Genomic DNA, 17,344 nt, shown 5'->3' with positions numbered 1-17,344 from the left:
CTGGCAGGATGTACTTTCTAAAACCGCTCCAAAAACATACGGCACAGGAATGTCACAGGCATCAGTAGCGGGGGTGTCAGCTGTAACATACCGTTGACACCCTGCTGCAGTGGCCGGGATCGGGGATAACGCCCCAACCCTGACGTTTAACCCCTTAGGTGCTACGGTTAATAGTGATTACGGCACCTAAGTGGTTTTACAGAGGGAGAGCGCTCTACAAATCCAAATGTTGAGCCCCGGCCGTTTGCTATGGTAGCCGGGCACCTAACAACGGACCTCAGCTCTGCCATCTATGTGAGCCTGTTAGGCCTTGACTGAGGCAGGGCCAGATAAGCTGCCTACTTATATAACACTGACAGGCATCATACACTGCACTATAGAAGTCTTGAACTGCATCAGTAAGTGATCAATCGAATGTTCACATCTTCTCATGTTCACAAGACAAAAAAAAAGTTAAATAAAGTTCACAAATAAAAAATATAAAATGGAAAGAAAAACAATCACCTCTTCAAATAAAGCGTTAAAAGTTAATAAATAAGCTGTGCACACCAATAAAAACTGCAGCTCGTCCTGCAAAAAATAAAGCATTGTCGATGGAAAAATAAAAAAAGCTATGGCTCTTGGAATGCGGCGACACAAAAACACATAGATTTAAAAATAAAATAAAAAGAAAGTGGTTTTATTCCGCAAAAATAGTAAAACATAAGAAAACTATAGCACCACACCAGTGAGCACAGCATCCTCCCTATTTATTCAGGCACAGCGCCGTACATTTGGTTGTGGCAATGCCTGGTACTGCAGCTCAGTTCCTTTAAAAGGAATATGTCACCTTTCCTGACATGTCTGTTTTAATAAATTCTTGTATTACCTATAAAATAACAATCCTGAAGTGTCTTTTCTTAAAACAATGTGTTGTGTCGTTCCTCTATTGTTCCTACTAGAAAAAATTATTTTAATAAATTGACAACTGGGTGTTACTAGTTGGGGGTGTGTCTCTACATAGACTGACAATGTCCATCAGTGATGACAGAGTGAGACTGTGTAGGGACTATGTAGGGACACACCCCTTTGACAAGGGGAATTGTAACACCCAGTTGTCAATATATTCATACATTTCTAGGAGGAATAATAGAGTAATGGCACAAGGCAGAGTGCTAAAAAAAATATTGTTATTTCATGGGGAATACAGGTGTCTAATAAAAAAATAAAAAAACACATGTCAGGAAAGGTGACAGGTCCTCTTTAACTTGATTGGGACTGAGCTGCTGTGAGAGAGCACCGTGGCACCTTCATTCACCTATGAACACACAAATCTTTGTAATTTATCCTATTATGTAAAAGTGGCATTTTCTGTACTTTCCAGCAGCCTATAGCCCCCCTTTCCCAGTCTTTAGACTCTTCAAATGTTCAGAATCATCCTGAGTCCCTAAAGAAAAATGTCTGCAAGAATACAATCAATAGTAGACAGGGAAGAGGGGGATGCAGCTGAAACTCCTATTTCTCTCTGTTTGTCAGACTATGTGCTGTGAGAGGGGAGGGGGAGCAATAGTGGGAAGACATCTGAATGCAAAGCACCTTGGTAACATAGAAACTTCCCATCATTCTATACATCTATCTAGGGAGAGAACTTTAAATGAGGTCATAGAGAAGATAAACCATTCAAAAGAGGCTTTGTTAGAAGTAATATTGTACAGCTGGGAGATAAATTCTGTACAGCTAGCTACTTCTGAAGGTATGTAACAATATCCCTATACATATGCAATTGCTGCCATGGAGTTAGGCTTTAATTGAACATATGTACATAGATTACTCTAGAGATAAGCACCTATCGTTATAGGTGTTCTCCGCTTTGGACAATCTATTTATTAGAAGGATCCCTTGACAATAAGCAGATCACAAAATGTCCCCCTGCCGGGACCCCCAGCGATCAGCTGTAAAAGGTGGGAAAATCTAGCAGTAAGTGTATAATTTCCCTGCAGCGCCCCCGCAGGAGATGCTACTCATTACACAATGTCCATTCATATCAATGTGTTGTCTGTATAATACAGGACAGGACCTCCAGAGCGAGAGATGATCTTTGAACCTACTCTCCACTCTGGGCAAAAGATGAGGACCCTGAACAGAGGACCCCCCCTCTATTACTCAGAATTCCCTAATAGGGTGTAGTTCAGACAGTGATAACAAGGGGGTGCTGCCACTGTTCCCTCACAGTCACTGGTAGGTACCCCCCCCTTATACAGGTTATTGCACTGGCCATATGGATGCCGCCCGGGGACCAGCCAGGACTGTTTCTTGTAAAAACCTCTGCTAGAGTATATTCCCTAACAGGCCCCTGTGCCTTTCTCTATAGAATATATTTTCTTTTATCTCTAGTTTCTTTTTCTACACTTTTCTATGAGCTGGTAAATGACTGCCTTGAAAATAACAGCCGTTGTTATCATGGGTATTTGGACTTTGCCATCTGCTGAATATTAGCCTATGCCAGTCACCAAATGGTCCTAGACAGAGACTGAAATAACTCATAAATACTGATCTCTTCGGTGTTGCTTATGGAAATATTAGAAAATATACACTATGTCTATGAGGACAGCATATTTTCTATATTAGAGGTTTTCTACACCCAGGGATCCACAATACTTTTAGTTTAGTTTCCGTGGCTTTTCTGTGCACCTATAAATAAAGGGGTTTTCTGGTTTCGAATGTATTTTCATATGCCCTATTGGGTAATTCTGAATTAATAGATGAGATCCCTCCATTATTTATTTCTGTTACTTATATAGTGCAAAAATATCCCACAGTGCTGTACAGAGGTCCTCACTTACTGTCCCCATTGGGGCTCACAATCTAAATTCCCTATCAGTATGTTTTTAGGGTGTGGGAGGAAACTGTTGTACCTGGAGGAAACCCACGCAAACACAGGGAGAACATACAAACTCCATGCAGATGTTGTCCTTGGTTGGATTTTGAACCTGGGACCCAGCACTGCAAGGCAATAGGGCTAACCGCTGAGCCACCGTGCTGTTCTTTCAGGACCCTCATCTACTGTATTAGCCTTAGCAAAGAGTAGCTATAAAAAGCATCTCCAATTATGGAGGACGAGGCATGTTCATGCAATACTCATACAGTCCATTTATTTCAGTGGGAACTGTGTAATGCCTCATTTCTCCTGTGGTGGTGCTACAGGGTAATTTAACACCTGCTGCTGGGTCTAATGATTACAAACGATTGTTGGCAGTCCTACCAGTGGGACGCTCTAAGATAGGCTAATCGTCAAGGGACTTTTCTAAAGCAGACAACCCCTTTAAATTGATTACGAACGCACCCTTTTTACTGGTACATATATTTTGTGTGACAACCTTTTGTTATTTTATCATAAAAGAGCCTGATAGGTTGCCACAACCCATTTTTTGTTCATTTTTTTTCTCATTTAAAATAGTAAATTCTGATCCCATTGAACCTTGCTGATGGACCCACATCTCTTCTCAACCTTTATATAAACCAATCAATTCCATGAAATGGGAGAAAGGTGAAATAAACTAGTGATGATGAGGATTGCGTTAAGACATCTAGATCCTCCATTTCAATAGGTCTGGCTTTGAGAATGAAGACTGAACAATTTTTTGGGTGTGGTTCACATTTTCTGTTTAAAGAGGCTCTGTCACCAGATTTTGCAACCCCTATCTGCTATTGCAGCAGATCGGCGCTGCAATGTAGATTACAGTAACGTTTTTATTTTTAAAAAACGAGCATTTTTGGCCAAGTTATGACCATTTTCGTATTTATGCAAATGAGGCTTGCAAAAGTACAACTGGGCGTGTTGAAAAGTAAAAGTACAAGTGGGCGTGTATTATGTGCGTACATCGGGGCGTGTTTACTACTTTTACTAGCTGGGCGCTCTGATGAGAAGTATCATCCACTTCTCTTCAGAACGCCCAGCTTCTGGCAGTGCAGATCTGTGACGTCACTCACAGGTCCTGCATCGTGTCAGACGAGCGAGGACACATCGACACCAGAGGCTACAGTTGATTCTGCAGCAGCATCAGCGTTTGCAGGTAAGTAGCTACATCGACTTACCTGCAAACGCTGATGCTGCTGCAGAATCAACTGTAGCCTCTGGTGCCGATGTGTCCTCGCTCGTCTGACACGATGCAGGACCTGTGAGTGACGTCACAGCGTGATCTCTCGAGAACACGGCTGTGTCTGCACTGCCAGAAGCTGGGCGTTCTGAAGAGAAGTGGATGATACTTCTCGTCAGAACGCCCAGCTAGTAAAAGTAGTAAAAACGCCCCGATGTACGCACATAATACACGCCCAGTTGTACTTTTACTTTTCAACACGCCCAGTTGTACTTTTGCAAGCCTCATTTGCATAAATACAAAAATGGTCATAACTTGGCCAAAAATGCTCGTTTTTTTAAAAATAAATACGTTACTGTAATCTACATTGCAGCGCCGATCTGCTGCAGTTGCAGATAGGGGTTGCAAAATCTGGTGACAGAGCCTCTTTAAGGTCAGTAATTCTTGGAAGGTACCGATTCTCCTTGAGGAGATCCAGCTGGTATAGTGTCGCAATGCTCCCTGGGGGAAAAAATATGCAAAATAGCTCTACTCTAGAAGGAAGAAAACTTTCTCTACCAGGGAGCATTGCCCTTAAGACATCCTACCAGATTCAGTACCTTCAAAGAGCTGCTACATAGGCATTTTGTACAGCCAACCAGAGCCCTACTCTGAACTGATGAGGAGCAACAATGCTGAAGCAATAGTTTCTGCAAATAAGAGTCTCTGGTTTGGCTGATAACCCAAGTCATGTTTTAAGGCGTTTTCAAAGTGTTGGACATTGAATTACAAGGTAGTCCCTTCTAAGTGGGACTAGAGAGACAGTTTTCTTCTGGAAGAGGGCTATTTTGCATGGTCAGTACTTGAAGTTCCTTGACACTTTTAAGGGGAGGAGTTGACAAAATCTAACAAATTGGTAGGGTGATAATGTATACTGGGAAATACCATCTCTTAAGCGGACGGGTTTTTTTTCTTGGTAGTCTCGCTATTAAAACCAATGCCAGGACCAGTTCCTTCTTGAGGAGACATTGAACTTTGACTGATGTGACTCTTATGACATATTTGATTGACGTATTGTAGACATTTATTATGAGAAGACCTCCTTTCAATTGGTTTTACATGATACAATGTCTTAATAATAAGTCCTCTTTGTGACGGTCTCCGTCCAATTAAGCGCAGTAATAATATTTTCAGACGGCAGGTGGATATAGTGAACCCACCGTGCCGTACAGGATTTCTGATGGCTAGACCGGGGAGCGGATTCCAGGGGATCCTCGGCTTTTCACCCTTCAACCCTTGTATAGGGTATAGGGGATCACCTGATCGCTGAACCCCTGAAATAGTTTCCCGATACAACAGCCGATAAATAACCAACGGAATAGAAGTGACTAATGGCACACTTACTATTAGGTGTACAGTCTCGAGTGCGGATCCATAGCGGTAGTTGTAGGCAGTGGTACTAAAGAATAGTAGGGGTCATGTTTCAGGGTAGATGTCGGTAGGTAGGAGGCAAACAAGAATAATCGATGATACAGTCCAATAGCTCAAAAACAGCAGACACAACCAATGGGGGGAACCTTATTGCTCTGTCAAACTGAGAGTGAGAGCTTTAGGCTGGGTTCACACGTGGCGGAATTTCACTTGAATTCCGCTGCGGACACTCCGCAGCGTTAATCCGCAGCGGACCCGTTTCTCCATTGACTTCCACTTCTATTTAGAAGTGTTCGTTTAGACGATGCGTAAAATTCCGCTGCGGAGCATAGGCTGCGGAGCGGAATTTGGTGTCCGCAGCATGCTCTGCCTGTTGCGCAGTTGTGGCGGACTGGTTGCGGACTCATGGCGGAATTTCTCCATTGACTTCAATGGAGATTCTAAATTCCGCAATGAAGTCCGCAGCTGTCATGCACATGTTATGTGTGCTGCGGATGCGTCTTGCTTTTTGGACATGACATTTCTTCATTCTGGCTGGACCTATGTATTTCTAGGTCTACAGCCAGACTGAGGAAGTCAATGGGGCTCCCGGAATTACGGGAGCGTTGCTAGGAGACGTCAGTAAATAGTCACTGTCCAGGGTGCTGAAAGAGTTAAGCGATCGGCAGTAACTGTTTCTGCACCCTGGACAGTGACTACCGATCACAATATACAGCAACCTGTAAAAAAAATAGAAGTTCATACTTACCGAGAACTCCCTGCTTCTGTCTCCAGTCCGGCCTGCCAGGATGACGTTTCAGTCTAAGTGACGGCTGCAGCCAATCACAGGCCAATCACAGGCTGCAGCCAATCACAGGCCAATCACAGGCTGCAGCGGTCACATGGACTGCCGCATCATCCAGGGAGGTCGGGCTGGATGCCGAAAGAGGGACGCGTCACCAAGACAACGGCCGGTAAGTATGACATTCGTTTACTTTCACTAGGGAAAGTGCTGTCCCTTCTCTCTATCCTGCACTGATAGAAAGAAGGGAAGCACTTTTCCCGCAGTCCGCAGCAGCTAGTCTGCATCAATTTACTGCACATTTTGGGCAGATCCGCCGCAGAATCTGCAACGCAGATTCTGTGCGGCATTGATGTGGACAGCTGCGGAGGAAATCCGCCACGTCTGGCCATGCCCTTATATAGGAAAGCAACAGGTGCTGAAGATGACCAATTAGTGCATGCTGCTACTCCAGAGCCAAGGACAGTAGGTGCAGAGAGTTAAGTAACTAGTAGTGTGAGATGTCCTCAGTAGTACCAGGAATAGTAGATGTAGCAGAGCTGGCACTGCATGGACGGAGGCTAGACCACAGCCTGAAGTGAATGGAGCAGTACAGTGAAGAGGTGAGTATGAGTGGAGGAGAGAGAGGTGCGGTGGTGGCCGCTATACTCTTCAATCCAATGTATGTGGACATCTTCTGGGAGGAGTTTTTAGGATTGGTTTCTTCTTCATGTTTTCCAGCTGTACATATTTGGGATTACTGAAACATAATGTCAGTGTAAATTTAGAACGTGGACAATGATTTAAATGTCTTATCTTTCTATGGAACCTGTTCTAAAAAATTGTTCACTTTTTGGGTAATGATATGGCAAGTTGAATTCCCTTTGACTTTTTGGACCCAGTGGTGTATTTCATATAGTCGCTGAACTGTTTTCCCAAATGTCATAGAGACTACCTGCAGGAACTCAAAATGATAATGTGTACATTGAGTTCAATATTAGCTGCATTAAGCCACGTACAATTAGCTCCCCCTAGTGTAGTATCGAAAATGGTATAATTTGTCAAGCAAAAAAAAACAAAAGAGCATATTATGACATTTATCAGCACAGACTTTTGTACTATGATTTTTGAGTATGCCCATTATGGGACATCTATAGCTTGACTGACAATATTCTTAATCAAAGTGCACTAATAAATTAGCAGAATAAACCACAAAGAACAATCCCTGTGAAATGCATAAAAATATATATTAAATTGAAATAAAATAATGCGTGAGATCCGAGTGTTCACAAAATAACATCTGTAATTAGTCCGACATGTCTGTACCTCCAGCCCCCATCTATATATATAGAAGGCGTTACAATTTCACCAGAACCTACAGGTAAGCAGTGATTTCACAAATCATTAAACCTCTCACTCTCAGAAGATTTATTACTGTGCTGCATTGTCACTGTGCATTAGTGTTTTTTTATTCATTCGTTAATAATTATGTGAAATATTAAGGTGATATTGTCCATTGGTCCACACCAGAAGACTGCAAATGATTATTGGCTCTTTTATCAACTTTAGAAAAGTCGGCAGGCATAATAGTAAGCCCATTGTTAGTAAGTTTGGGGTATTAATAGTCCTAAGAAGGTTGATCATGGGTGGTCCAATTATACTATGTCAAGCTATAATAAATATTCTTAAGACAACTCATGTTAAGCACTTCAAGAGAACCTGTCACTTACCAGGTATAGTAGGAACTATGGCGTCTTGTTGGTTCCCTTAAGTGGTTGAGTTAGTGGCTGCTAATTAAAGCCATTAAAAGCCTCCGAGACGGCAAACTATAGAGACTACCAAAGGTATTTCCTTCAGACAAAGAAGTGGTGCAGTGCGAAGTCTCAAAAACATCTACAGGAAGGAACTATTTCCACAGGAAAGTGAATGGATAATTTTACACAGAGAAATAAACTGATGAGTAGTTAGCCAATCAATATTTCGGGAACTGGTGACATCATAACTACATTGGATTGCTAGATCTATTTCATTTTCGGATGGGGTTAACCACCACGTGCTTTTCATCCTTTTGAAGGGTTTCTCAATGTTACTTATTCAGTTAATGGACTTGGGTTGAAGATATATGGCAATTGTCCACCCACCCACTTGGAGGAGATTGAAAACTGAGAAGTTGTTAAAGGTTTCTTTGATACCAGAGGCTATCTCTACAATGCATGGGGTCAAAGCCATGACTACCCTACATAGATTCCCTACACGACTTTTCTACATGACTAGACTACATGACTAGACTACATGACTAGACTACATGACTAGACTACATGACTAGACTACATGACTAGACTACATGACTATTCTACATGACTATTCTACATGACTATTCTACATGACTTAACTGCATGACTATCTTACATGACTCTCCTACATGACAATTTACATAAGTATCTTAAATGACTATTCCACATTGCTATCCTAAATAATTATTCTTCATGACTATCTTACATGACAATCCTACATGACTATACCACATAACTATCCTACATGTCTATTCTACATGACTATGCCACATGACTATCCCAAATAATTATTCTTCATGACTATCCTACATGAATATCTTATATTACTATTTTACATGACTATTCTGAATGACTATCCCACATGACTATCCTGCATGAGTATCTTACATGACTTATCTATACATGGCTATCTTACATGACTATCCTACATTAATATCCTACATTGCTATTTTACATGACTATTCTGCATGACTATCCTACATGACTATCCTGCATGAGTATCTTACATGACTATGCTACATGACTATATTACACGACTACCTTGTGTAACGTCCGCGGACACAGACCGCAGACTCCTCTCATCCCGCCGACACCTTCCTTCCCGGATATCTTAAATGACTATCCTTCATAACTAGCTTACTGAAGCTGTACACTGCCAGAAGTTATCACTAAAATGCATGGTGGACTGTCAAAGTCATGACTATCCTACTTGACTGTCCTACATAACTATCCTACTGTACATGACTACACTAAATAACTAACTATACTACATGGCTATTTAACTATCCAACATGACTATTATACATGATTATACTGCATGACTATCCCACATGACCATCTTACATGACATTTTTACATGATTACACTACTATTCTGTATGACTATCCTACATGACTATTCTACATGACTATTCTACATGACTATCCAACATGACTATCTTACATAAATATTCTACATGACTATTCAACATGATTATCCTACGTGACAATTCTATATGACTATTCCACATGAATATCCTACATGAGTATCCTACGTGACTATTCTACATGACTATCCTACATGACTATTCTACATGACTATCTTACATGACTTTCCTACATGACTATTCTACATGACTATTCTACATGGCTATGCTACATTATTATTCTAGATGATTCTACCACATGACTATCCAACATGACTCCCTTCCATGACTATAATACATGACTATCCTTCATGACTATCTTACATGACTTTCCTACATGACTATTCTACATGGCTATACTGTGTGACTATTCTACATGACTATCCTACATGACTAACTTACATGACTATGCTACAGTATATGTCTACCCACATGACTATTCTACATGACTATCCTACGTGACTATCCTACGTGACTATTCTACATAACTATCCTATGTGACTATCCTACGTGACTATTCTACATGACTATTCTACATGGCTATGCTACATTATAATTCTACATGATTCTACCACATGACTATCCTACATGACTCCCTTCCATGACTATAATACATGACTATACTTCATGACTATCTTACATGACTTTCCTACATGACTATTCTACATAGCTATCCTACATGACTATCTTACATGACTATACTATGTGCAATACTATCCTAAATTACTATCTTACATGACTACACTAAAGTATATGACTACACATATGACTATGCTACATGACTATCCTACATAACTATCTTACATGACTATACTACAAGACTATCCTACATACCTATGCTACATTACTATATTTTACAGCTTTACAAAATGGTAATAAAATTTTATTTATCCAATATCTAGTGTGATCCATGATCTGTAATAACTCATTCCTGATGTCCGGCCTTTGTGCGCCTTGAGAATACAATGCAATCCAATCCCACTTACTTTTATTTTTTTAAAGGAATGAATTGAAGCAATGTGCCATAATGATCCAGTTGCCACAGAGTCTATTCATCCAAACAAAGGCAATGAAAAGCTCTTGTCTCAATAGTGAACATCTTTTAGTTTAGAATGTTCCACAGCAGGAAGCATAGATCTAAAACCCTTAACCAAAACCTCTACAACTAATACTGAAGGTAAATCTTCACATTTATCGCAGTGGCAGCCCCTCAGTCTGTAAAACTAGATGTCATAAGTAAATGGATAAAAGTCAGAAAAATGCCCCAGTGTGAGATTCCACCATAATGAGAAAATAAACATAATCCCTTTTATGATGATGTCCTTTGCTGTGTATCTATACTGGGGTTTCAATAGTTTCTACACCCAGGCTTTAGCTATAAAGTATAGAAGACAGATAGATGGATACATAGATGGATGGATAGATGATAGATAGATAGATAGATAGATAGATAGATAGATAGATAGATAGATAGATAGATAGATAGATAGATAGATAGATAGATAGATAGATAGATAGATAGATAGATAGATAGATATTGCCTGTGACGACTTCTAGGTGGCTCATGGGGCTGCAGGGACCAAAACTGGAAAAAGTAATATTAAACTTCTAGTTTGCGGCTCCATGTCATTCTGTTCTAGATTTTAGGAGAGACATGACTCTTCCTCTGGGATCTTTGAAACCGAGTTCTATTTTCCTCTTCCATTATTTGAGACTGCTCTCAGGAGAGATATATGAGGTTCCTCATGCGACAGTGGCCCCCTGTCCACCTCTTCCATGGTGTAACTAGTGTAGAGCATGCTTATCCAGACTACTATGGGCAGGTTTTTTATGATCGTGTATTATTTTTTGTGGTTTTCTTTATCATATCACATTTTATTTAATACTACACATAGTAAACGATGGTTCAATGCACAGGAATGACCAAGAGATACATTGTACATCTGACTTCGCGTCGTTTGCTGTCATTGTCTGTAGACAGGATTGTTTTACCAAACACAAAAATATTTTAGTGAAACTGTATGTTTATCCATTCAAGACGAAGGTCAGAACATTTGAAGAACTCCCGATTCCCAGACAATTGTTGTAGTTGATTTAATAAGTTCATTCTTAAAAAAATTTTGAAAACCCTCTTAAAAAAGTTTTGAGTTGTTTTGACGGTCTTAGAAAGTTTTTCTACAAAAAATGTAAAATGTAATAAAAGTTTGAGAATCAATAGTTGCAAAATTGAATCACAACTCAAATGTCAGGAGTCGGGACTTGTTCTGTAAAACAAATCATAGGTTTATTGAAAACTCTGCAGGTTCTGTTTTTGAGATGTAAATAGTAAAAACTATGACTAGTGTGGTGCTTGGTCCGGCTGGAAAGGCTTGGTCTGTTTTAGGGAAACCATTCTCATTTTGCAAGCACTGTTGCCTTTATTCTGTGTGGCATCCCCGACTCCCTGAGCTCCTCTTTAAAGAGTCTCTGTCACCACATTATAAGTGCCCTATCTCCTACATAATGTGATCGGCGCTGTAATGTAGATAACAGCAGTGGTTTTTATTTGGAAAAATTATCATTTTTGAGCAAGTTATGAACAATTTTGGATTTATGCTAATTCGTTTCTTAATAGACAACTGGGCGTGTTTTACCTTTTGTCCAACTGGGCGTTGTACAGAGGAGTGTATGACGCTGACCAATCAGTGACCAATTAGTGACCAATCAGCGGCATACACTTCTCTCCATTCTTCTCCATTTGTATTCACTGCATAGCGTGATCTCGCGAGATCACGCTGTGCTGTCACTTACACCCACATTAATTTTACTTAAGTGTCTTGAGAGTGAATAGATATCACCTCTAGCCCGGACGCGATGTCCATTCACGCTCCCAACACTTCGGTAACGTTTGTGTGGACCGAGATCACGCTGTGAATGACAGCACGGCTGTGCTGTGTGAGTAAGTCTCACAAAAACTTTTACCGAAGTGTCGGGAGTGTGAATTGACATCGCGTCCTGGCTGTAGGTGATGTCTATTCACTCTCAAGACACTTCAGTAAAGTTAATGTGTGAGTATGTGACAGCACAGCGAGATAATGCTATGCTAAGTACAAATGGACATGAATGGAGAGAAGTGTATGACGCTGATTGGTCACTGATTGGTCAGCGTCATACACTTCTCTCCACAATGCCCACTAGGTCAAAAGCTAAAAAACACCCAGTTGTCTATTAAGAAACTAATTTGCCTAAATCTAAAATTGTTCATAACTTGCTCAAAAATGATTGTTTTTTAAAATAAAAACCACTGTTGTTATCTACATTACAGCGCCGATCACATTATGTAGGAGATAGGGCACTTATAATCTGGTGATAGAGCCTCTTTAATGATCGGGCTGAGTGCTATTGAAATGCTCTGCCTGATCACAAGCGACCTGTGTGGCAGTCTAGTTACAGCAGCACCATTTTCTCTAACCCTCCCTGCACTCATCTCTATGATCAGTGCAGGGTGAGAACAGGAAGCTGAACGATCAGTGATCACCTTCCTGTTACAACCTGGACAGCATTGCAGCCTGGCGGGAGGAGTAAACACTGGACACCAGGTATGAAAAATTAACACCTTTACTGCCCTCCACCAGGGATACGAAAATAAATCCCTTCGCTGCCTTAGACCACCAGGGAACATGGAGGGGTTAATAACCTCTGGACCTCAGGAATGAAATATTAACCCGATTCACTGCCGTTCACTAAGGAATCCTAAAATTAATCTCATTCACTGCCCTCCACCAGAGATCCTAAAATTAACCCCTGACCTGCCCTAAACCGCCAGGGATACAGACATTAGCCCTTTCACTGCCCTAGGCTACCAGGTATAGTACCATTAACCACTCTACTGCCCTAGACCACCAGGTACACTGACATTAACCCCTCTACTGCCCTAGACCACCAGGTACACTGACATTAACCCCTCTACTGCCCTAGACCACCAGGTATACTGACATTAACCCCTCAACTGCCCTAGACCACCAGGTATACTGACATTAACCCCTCCACTGCCCTAGACCACCAGGTACACTGACATTAACCCCTCCACTGCCCTACACCACCAGGTATACTGAAATTAACCCCTCAACTGCCCTAGACCACCAGGTATACTGACATTAACTCCTCCACTGCCCTAGACCACCAGGTATACTGATATTATTCCTTCACTGCCCTAGACCACCAGTGATATTGACTAACTCCGTCACTGCAATAGGCCACCTGGTATACTGATATGAAACCCTTCACTGCCCTAGACACCAGTGATATTGACATTAACCTCGTAACTGCCACAGACCACCAGGGATGCTGACATCCCTTTCACTTCCCTAGACCTGACTATTTTATAATGCTATTTGCCCGGATGATATTTTCCTTGTGTATTTGGCTGCTGTATGGCTACTTATTAGGGTGCTGTATTTTAATATTTATTTAACACTGTTCTGTATCGCCAGGCACAAACGAACAGTGCTCAGGTCACATTTCCCCTTGGATCCACCACGATCATATGAACACCAGAAAGGCTACACTTAAATACGGGGGAATTGTCAACGAAAATGTAATGATGGGGGTAGGGAAACAGACAAGTGAGCCCTAATCTACCCGCCACTCAGTCCCTGCCTACTTGCAACGACCCGCCCAAGGCGACGGGGTACAACTGGGCGACGGTCCCTACGCTCAATAAGTGCACGACAGACAAACAGACAAGGGAACACAGAAGCAAAGGGAAATGGGGCAGTTGCCCACGGAAACACCGTGAACAACAAGAGTGGTGAACGAGCCGAGTCATACCAGGAGTGTAAGAGGTACCAAACGCAGAGCAGGAGAGTAGTCAGTAAGCCAGGGTCATATGAAGCAGGGTCAAATAGTACAGAAGCTGCAGCAGGGCCAGGAAACCAAACAGAAGAATCACAAGCAAGGAGGAACAGGAAAGGCAGGTATAAATAGACAGAGGGCGGGAGCTAGCTCCGTCTGGCCAGGCTGTGATAGGCTCTCCCACTCCTAAGCCTGCCATCCTGAGTGGTGGAAGATGGAGTCAGTCTCACAGACATAGAAGCAGGTGCAGACTGATTACCTATGGGCGTATACACAGAAGCTGTGCCTGGCAGATCCATAACAGAAAAACTTGTTTAAAGAAGTTGTCGAGGATTAGACAAAGATGTCCGCTTTCTTGAAAAAAACATCACCACATCTGTCCATGGGTTGTGTCTACTATTGCAGCCCCATTAAAGTGAATAGAGCTGAGCTGCAATACCACACATAACCTGTGGACAGGTGTGGTGCTGTTTTTAGGAGAAAGCAGCCATATTTTTCAAATCTTGGACAACCCCTTTAAGGAAGAACAGTTAATGTAAAAAGGGCAATCTTATGACCACAGTGTAAAATTTTAATGTCTTGATTTAAAGGGGATGTTAAAGATTAGAAAAAAACATGGCTGCTTTATTCCCAAAACAACGCCACACGTGTCCATGAGTAGTATTTATTATTGCACTTCGGCTCTATTAAAGTGAATGGGGCTGAGCGGCAATACCACACACAACCTGTGGACAGATGTGGCGCTGTGTTCGGAAGAAAGCAGACATGTTTTTCTAATTATATTCCATCAATTAAAGGAATAAGAATTATTTGTTTATTAGAAAAAATAATTGTAAAAAAAAATCCAACACTATTTAATTCTATTTTTCCTAAGTTTCTGTCGGTGAAATTGATGGCAAGTAGAGGATAAATCAAGGGTATTGAATATCTTAGCATCCTTTAAACTACTCAACATCTCATTTGTGTTTGAAAACAAATGACAATCCATTCCACCGTCTACAGTCAAGTATCTCGAATCAAGAATAATCAGATATGACCATTTTTCATGTAATCACGGCGGCTGTCAGTGCTCGTAATTCTGTAGCTAAAGAGTTATTGCCTGATTTTATAACGGGAAATATTTTTACCCATTTAATCTAAGCTAATAGAAATATCAAGACATTTTTATTTTATTTGAGATTTTTTTGCAGCATTTTGCAGAACGTTACAGATTAAACATGAAGTACACCAGAGACTAAGGCCGGGACACGCATTAGATTCCAATGCCATGTACTCACATTAAAGAATTTCGAAAGAGAAATCTGGGCATTGAGATAAGTGTGTAAATAATGATGCAGTCTGAGCGCCGCTTTGTACTCAATGAATATTTCAGAATTCTCTCCATTTTTTGTGCCAATGTTAAGAATGTTTTTTTAAATTTATCCTGCCGTGCAGTTATGAAAAATGTAACATCAACAAAGCAGAGAGAAAATCCCAATACAGAACAGACAGTTATAAAAACATGCAAAATCCTTCATAAAATAGGCTAAAGCCTATACCCAATTGCTGCAGTTTAAAACCCTTTTCAGGGGTGGTGTTAGGTTTAGGCTGTGTTCATATGAGCATCATGGCTTCAATTTGGATCTGTTTTCGAATGGATACAGCAAAATTCTGATCACCCTATTGACTTTAAGGCTACAAGCACACCTTGCGAATTTTGATGGGGAAAATACGCACCAAAAGCACAGCAACACGCAGGAAATTCGCAGGTAAAAAACGCACCTAATCGTGTGTTTTACGGTGTCGGGTTTTACGTTTTGATGCATTTTTGGTGCGATTTTCCACAGCGCTAGGCAGATACAATTCGCAAGCGGAAATGCAAGATAAATTTACATGCTGCAGATTTTAAAATCCGCACCGCAGATCAATTTACATGCGGAAAAATACTGCAGCACGTACATGAGATTTCCTGGAATCTCATTGAATATGCTGGCACTGTATTACACAGCGGTTTTGCAGCACGCAAATACATGTGGCAAAACCGCACGTACGGACTGGTTGCGGACTCATGGCGGAGATTCTAAATTCCGCAATGAAGTCCGCAGATGTAATGTAGATGTTATGTGTGCTGCGGAGCGTATTGGTTTTACTAACATGACATTTCTTCATTATGGCTGGACCTATGTATTTCTAGGTCTACAGCCAGACTGAGGAAGTCAATGGGGCTCCTGTAATTACGTCAGTAAATAGTCACTGTCCAGGGTGCTGAAAGAGTTAAGCGATCGGCAGTAACTGTTTCTGCACCCTGGACAGCGACTACCGACCACAATATACAGTAACCTGTAAAAAAAATAGAAGTTCATACTTACCGAGAACTCCCTGCTTCTGTCTCCAGTCCGGCTTCCCAGGATGACGTTTCAGTCTAAGTGACGGCTGCAGCCAATCACAGGCCAATCACAGGCTGCAGCCAATCACAGGCCAATCACAGGCTGCAGCCAATCACAGGCCAATCACAGGCTGCAGCCAATCACAGGCCAATCACAGGCTGCAGCCAATCACAGGCCAGTCACAGGCTGCAGCGGTCACATGGACTGCCGCGTCATCCAGGGAGGTCGAGCTGGATGGGGAAAGAGGGACGCGTCATCAAGACAACGGCCGGTAAGTATGAATTTCTGTTACTTTCACTAGGGAAAGTGCTGTCCCTTCTCTCTATCCTGCACTGATAGAGAGAAGGGAAGTACTTTCACCTCAATACGCAGCGGCCAGTCCGCATCAATTTAATGCCCATTTTGGGCAGAGCCGCAACAGAATCTGCAACGCAGATTCTGTGCGGTATTGATGCGGACAGTAGCGGACAGTAGCGGAAGAAATACGCTATGTGTGGCCATGCCCTTACAGTGAATCTGCACCTTTTAACACTATTTAATTTTTTGGTCCAAAATTCTGTGCTGATTCATTTCAAAATATATTTTTAGAGGGATCAGAGCTCAGTTTGTCTGTTACAGGGCTTGAAATTCCCTGCAACTCCTCTTTCCACAGCCATAAGGAGAAATGATGAAATTCTTGCTGCCTGCAGCCACCACTAGGG

At 41.6% G+C, this 17,344-nt stretch overlaps 1 protein-coding gene and 1 long non-coding RNA gene across 2 annotated transcripts in view; one reads left to right on the top strand and one right to left on the bottom strand.

Annotated features, from left to right (window-relative positions):
- Window positions 1–17,344, bottom strand: part of NXPH1 (neurexophilin 1) — a 297,091-nt gene that overhangs the window by 58,853 nt on the left and 220,894 nt on the right.
- On the top strand, window positions 1,688–3,533 carry LOC142653062 (uncharacterized). The gene is made up of 3 exons (XR_012848037.1): window positions 1,688–1,732; window positions 2,049–2,217; window positions 3,437–3,533. It is a non-coding gene; the product is annotated as an uncharacterized LOC142653062 (long non-coding RNA).

Source organism: Rhinoderma darwinii, chromosome 5 (genome assembly GCF_050947455.1).
Source record: "Rhinoderma darwinii isolate aRhiDar2 chromosome 5, aRhiDar2.hap1, whole genome shotgun sequence".
In the NCBI taxonomy this organism is placed as follows: domain Eukaryota; kingdom Metazoa; phylum Chordata; class Amphibia; order Anura; family Rhinodermatidae; genus Rhinoderma; species Rhinoderma darwinii.
Note: the sequence above shows the minus strand (reverse complement) of the source record. Positions and strands in the feature narration are given on the sequence as shown.